Below are 6,287 nucleotides of genomic sequence, written 5' to 3'. Positions count from 1 at the left end.
ATATGCTAGATTTTGAAATCTTCTAAGTTGATAATGTTTGATTTAGCCTCCCCAATATTGTCTTCCTATGTCTAGCTCAAAGTTTAGCTTTGGAACTCATCCTATCTATAATATTTTTGCAACTTCCTTGATAATTGCCTTTTTGATTCCTTTGTTGATATCTAAAAGGATACCATTGTGAGTAACAGTAGCCATGGAAAAATTAGATAATTGGACATCCAAATTCATAGAGTAGGCATAGATGAACTAAACCTTATTATCTCTTATGATAAAACCACCACACACCTAACCCAATTTGTCCTTAGTTGAAACATCAAAATTGAGTTGAGTAACAACATAGCCAATATATAATGGATAAAACTGAAAGTGTGGCTTTGGGAATAATTTTTATCTTGATTGTGATGCATAACATTTATTTTAATAGCCACTTTTTTGGGCTTAAATCAAATTTTCAGCCCTATTCAACCAATTGTTTTGACTGGTCCTCTTTGTTATCAGTATTAGTTATCAGTTGGGTCATGTTTAGATTAGTGTTAGTTGTTGGTTGAGGGTAGAGTTACTTTAGGAGTTAATTTGCAGTCTTTGAGGGAGTTTATTTAGGAAATGATTTCCCAGTTAGGATTTTTTAATCTGCAATCGACATAGGAGATAACTCAAATTTTGATTTCCTGGTTGGGAGTTGTAACTACTACGTAGGAGGGTTATGAACTTTAGTTAGTGAATAAAAAGGGATGATGGAAAGTTTGTACCTTAGCTAATTAGTTTTCTTTTGTAAATTGTATCTTCTTCTTATTCAAACATATGAATAAAGTTCCGAGTTTGCAAGGAAATGTAGTGTAGAAAGAGAAAAATGAACCTCTTCGACGGGTGGATAACAACCTCTCAAAGATTCACTAACCAACCTATCCACTTAAGATGCAATGAATCTGTACATCCTTTGATAGTTCTCTGCACGAGGACACACACTCGGATTATTGACAACAACATGACATGCTAGCGTCTTGTATGAACATAATGCATAGTTTGTACAAAAGGGAACAATATAACAGATATATGTTTTAGATTAATTTAAATGTGATAAATGTAAATAAATGAGGGTAAAATAATTATATAAATAGAATGAAAGACACAAAGGAAAGGAAGAAGATAATCTCACAACTGGTCCATGATATGCCAGCTAGATAAATCTTCTTTAATGCAACCTGCACACAAGCCAGAAAGGAAAAATGTTTGGGGCTTCTTGGGGACTTTCCTCAGTGAAATCCCTATTTTGTTGTTTCCACCTCCATAGACAACTAGATAGATTGATAGAATAAAAGATAAATAAAATAAATGCAAGATATGATAAATGATAAATGATAGAAGAGGGATGTGATAAATCCCAAGATGCTCAAAGAAGGGATAAATATATAGATATTACCAAAGAGGCTTGAGAAAGCCAAGAGAGTTGCAAAATATTATTGTAAGAGCCTGAGAATGTTGTAGAAAACTAGGAATTGTTATAGCAAGAGAAAGAACAAGAGAAAGCAGTGAGAGCCAAGAGAGAGTGTAAGAGAGTCCAAGAGAGGTTGAATAACCAAGAGAGTTTGAATAACCAAGAGAGTTTGAATGAAGAGAAAAGATAGATTAAAAAAGAGAGAAGATGAAGGAAAAGAGGGTTGGCGAGCCATTTCAAACATTCGGGGGCGTTTCCACCAACATGTGCAAGTGACAAGTGGAAAGGAACACTTAGAACCAACATTTGAACATTAAGATGTCGTGGGATGAATGCGAGACTCGCAGACATCCACACGATGCACTAGTGCCCAAATGAATCATGCTCAAAATCAACAGGAGACAAATGAGACACGCGGCTAACAAGACTGACACCACGAGGGAGCTACTAAAAAAGGGGGGGCTTGAGAATCCTGAGAGGGAAAGGATGATGCAAGGGTTAAAGTTAGCCTACTTAGGTGCTAGGGGAATGGACATCAAAGTGGTTACAAAAGATGTAGGTCAAATCACAAAGGGGTATGCAATTTTTGACACTACATGTAGCCTAGCACTTAGATTAATTTTCTTGTTCGTATTATGGTTATTTTCTCTGTATGTATAGAATAAATTTATTTCATTCGTAGGTTATAAGGATAATCTACATCAGTTTGGTATCAGAGTAAAAAGAAAAAAAATGGCTTGGGGAAGAAGAGGTAGGAGCAATGCTAGATTGACAGATAATTATTTGGATGAAGTACTTCGAAGGCTACAAGATCTATCTAGGCTAGGTTGCTTCATAATGACTTTGAAGAAGAACAAGAAGTTCAAAGAGGGTGAGAAGCAGCCTTAAACCCAATGGAGAGACTTATTGAAGCCAAACAAACAAGGAAATAGAACCAAGGTTGAAGTTCCTAATTTTAAAGGAGAACTAAATCCTGAGGCGTTCTTGGACTAGATTCAAGAGTTAAAAAACTACTATGACATGGAAGGAATTGAAGACAGATGATCCATGAATGGTCAAAGATGTAGCCTTAAAGATGAAATCTCATGCATCTCTATGGTGGGAAAATCTCCAAAACACTAGGAGGAGTCAAGGAAAGGAGAAAATTAAGTTGTGGCCAAAGATGTTGAAGCATTTAAAGGCTAGATTCATACCATCAAATTATCAATAGAAACTTTTTAGAGATTTTCAGAACTTAAAACAAAAGGACTTCTCCATATCTACCTACACCGAAGAATTCTCGAAGCTACAAATCATGACTAATTTGAAAGAAGAGGATGGACATATCGTGGCTAGATATATTAATGGACTTAGATTCTAACTTCAAAATGAGTTGGCTCTAGGGTTAGTGCAGGATCAAGGGGGGCCAAAAAGTGGCGATGTGAAAAATATAGCCTTCCTCACTCGCCTAAAAACGTGAAAATTCGTGTTGACTTTTTGCTTGGCCTGGGTTTCAGTACACCTTGGCCTGGTAATTACCTATGCAAATCAGATATCGGATAAAATCGGATATCTGATTTTTATTTGTAATTTTAATTTAAAATATATCCCGTGAGTCATTTTTAACTCACGGGTCGCGCGAATTTGTCAAAATCCGATATTTGCTCCATTCGATATCCGGTTTTTTGACAAAAAATTGCTAAAAAATTGATTTAGAGGTAAGAATTTTGTTGTTTTGAATCATTTTCATTCATTTTTTTATATTTTTTGTGAATGATTATTTGATTTTTCATTGAAAATATGGTTTTTTTTCATGAAAACTAGGTTTTTTTAAAATCAAATACCTAATTGTTTAAATTTGTTAACTAAATTTAATTGTTTACATTCAATTAGGTTAAAAATGGGAGATAACAATGAAAACACTGACCAACCACAACTGCAACAACCAAACCCTCATTTGCCAAACCCCCCCTTAATTCAAGATTTGATTGTACAAAATTTGAATGAATTGAGGGGGATTGTAGAAGTATATCGTAGGATCCCTCGTCTAAACCCATTGTTTGATCCTCTCACGTCGATTGTAAAAAGTATGGAAACCATGACTAAGGAGCACGATGCCACCCTTTTGTGACGAGATTCTATGAAGGAAAAATATGCAGATGGCTTGTCGTATAAGGATATCAAGGATCTTGAGATATCCAAAGCCAAAATCGCCTCATTGTTTGTTAATCCCCATACTGGTCAGCCTGTAGATCCCCAAAAAAAAAAACTTTCTATCAAATGGTGCATAAATGATGGGATTGTGAAAAACTTTTGGGATCGTTGGTGGATGGTTTTCGACAAACCACCCAACAACAATCTTGATATCCCCTTCTATTTCATAAAAAAATTGTATGCTGAGTTTGTTTTACAGAAACATGTGAACTACTTTGACATCCAACCTTTCTAGGGTGTAGTTTTAGGTATGCCCCAAAATAGACCTGGGGCAGTCAGAGTAGTCCAGGGCCCATATGTCCCCCCTCCTCTTGTTGATCCCCCACCTGCAGTTCAGCATCCTGATATCATTTGTGAGGCGGCTTCATGGACCATATTGGCTATTCACTCTTTGAGTAGCCTTTTGGTTTCCCAGGCTGCGTCAGTAGCTCAGCCTACTTTTGATGGTAGCGGTGCATCGGGTGGTGCTGACATGTCATCCTCAGCTCCACACATATGCATGCCACATAGTTGTGTCATGTGTGGGCACATATGCTTGGGTGCAGTTGGACAACCTGTTGATCCTGATGTGGATAGTGCAGATTACGAGGTGCATGAGATGCATGATGCGCTAGAGGTTATCACATAGACTGGAGGATACCCTGGGGAGTCCTCACATGCTAGAGGCGAGGAGGCACCGTCATCATACATTGATGATGTATTGGTAAGATTTGTGTTTTCACAGTTCATGTTATATTTTAATTAAATATTTATAAATTAGATAATATTAAGTACTAATTTTTATTTACATGGTCTATTTAACAGTTGATGACCAAGGATGAGTTGAGACAGATTTAGGAGGGCACCTTGTCGGCCATTTCATTTGGCCTCGGCCATTTCATTTGGCCTCGATAGCTTGATGGTACATATATTATTGCACCTAGTTGTTTATATTTTATTGTACATACATGCTCATCATTTATATTTGTATTAATTAGATTATGTAGTAACTTGCATGTATATCTTATTTTACTCTTGTAGGGTACAAGCAGCACGAGTGCGGTGCAGTGTGATCTAGGATCTGGTAGTGCAATTGGAGACAAGGGAAAGGTAATTGAATGCAAATATGATTGAATGAATAGTTTAAATAACTTATAGTGATTATACATGTCTAGACATAGATTGATAGTTTCATATACTTGTTGTGTATATATACAGAGAATCCTTGGCTTCACATCCTTGATGACTACACCCAGTATACCTAAAGAAGAAGATGAGATGCCTCGAGTAGATGTGTGTTTATTTTATTTTTTGATTAGTAGATATAATTTGTTATTATCAGTGACAATTATATGCTAACTTGTATCAATGTCATGTTTCTAAACATATGTAGGTTGTTTATGAAAATATTCAAAACATACCTCCTCTACCGAAGACATACATCAAGAGTCCTGCAAAGCTGAAGAGAAAACGTGGAGATGAGGTAAACATGAATAGTTCAATTAAATACTTCATTTTTATGTTAACTTTTTGAATGTGAATTATATAATATAACTAATATTAATCGTGGTTTGTTTTTCTTGTGCAGGATCCTTCAGAGCCGAGCAGTGCGGCGAAGAGGATCGATTTTGATGATCCATCAGCAGCTTAGGATGTTATAGATAGTTTTGGGATGCTTACATGTCTAGTTGGCATGTATATTTTGTATATGGACATACATTCACGTATTTAGACATGCATTTTGTTTCAGTTGGTGTTTATGCCATATTTGTGTATGGACATACATTTGTAATCATTCGACATTTTTATATATACATAAGTTGATATTCGATCATATAAATTGTTGCTCATCTGTGTGTGGTGTTATCATGGAAATCTTTAATCTTCATTCCAATAATTAACAATGGTTAATAATGGCTATTTAATGAACAATACAATTCATTTCATTTGATCGTAAGTGTTGTTTTTATAATGAACAATATAATTCATTTAATGAACAATACAATACAATTTATTTAATGAACAATACAATTCATTTAATCAACAATACAATAAAATTCATTCAATGAACAATACAATTCATTTAATGAACAATACCCTATGCATGCTCCTATTTTGCCCCCCACACGATCGAACGCTTGAGGTCATACCCTACCGGCGTCGTCCCTTGAGCGCCCTAAGTGCTCAAAATTGTCAAACTCTGACGGGCCCTAACTTGGAATTTGTGGCACTTGCAAACAATCCGTTTGAACCTACGGGGCCACGAGAGGGGTCCCTACAAAAGCCTATCTCGGTTTTTGAAGTTTCCCTACGGTTTTATTAGGGCAGCAATTTTTCGGTTGGCGAAAAATCGTTAGTCTCACTCAATGGAATGTTGTCGCGTGGCCAATTTCTCGTTCAGCTCATCGCGATGATGAACCGTCAGCTCTGACATGTCCAGTTAGGCATAATTACCCTACACATGCTCCTATTTTGCCCCCCCACTCGATCAAACACTCGGGGTCATACCCTACCGGTGTCGTCCCTTGAGCGCCCTAAGTGCTCAAAATTGTCAAACTTTGACGGGCCCTAACTCGGAATCTGTGGCACCTATAAATGATCTGTTTGAACATATGGGGTCATGAGAGGGGTCCCTACAAAAGCCTATCTCGGTATTTCAATTTTCCCTACGGTTTTATTA

General features: G+C 36.5%; 1 long non-coding RNA gene across 1 annotated transcript; it reads left to right on the top strand.

Annotated features, from left to right (window-relative positions):
• Positions 1-4,657: 4,657 nt before the first annotated feature.
• On the top strand, positions 4,658-5,326 carry LOC131875683 (uncharacterized). The gene is made up of 3 exons (XR_009372476.1): positions 4,658-4,717; positions 5,001-5,090; positions 5,196-5,326. It is a non-coding gene; the product is annotated as an uncharacterized LOC131875683 (long non-coding RNA).
• The last annotated feature ends 961 nt before the right edge of the window (positions 5,327-6,287 follow it).

This window comes from Cryptomeria japonica, chromosome 5 (genome assembly GCF_030272615.1).
Source record: "Cryptomeria japonica chromosome 5, Sugi_1.0, whole genome shotgun sequence".
Classification (NCBI taxonomy): Eukaryota; Viridiplantae; Streptophyta; class Pinopsida; order Cupressales; family Cupressaceae; genus Cryptomeria; species Cryptomeria japonica.
This window is presented reverse-complemented; position numbering and strand designations above follow the sequence as displayed.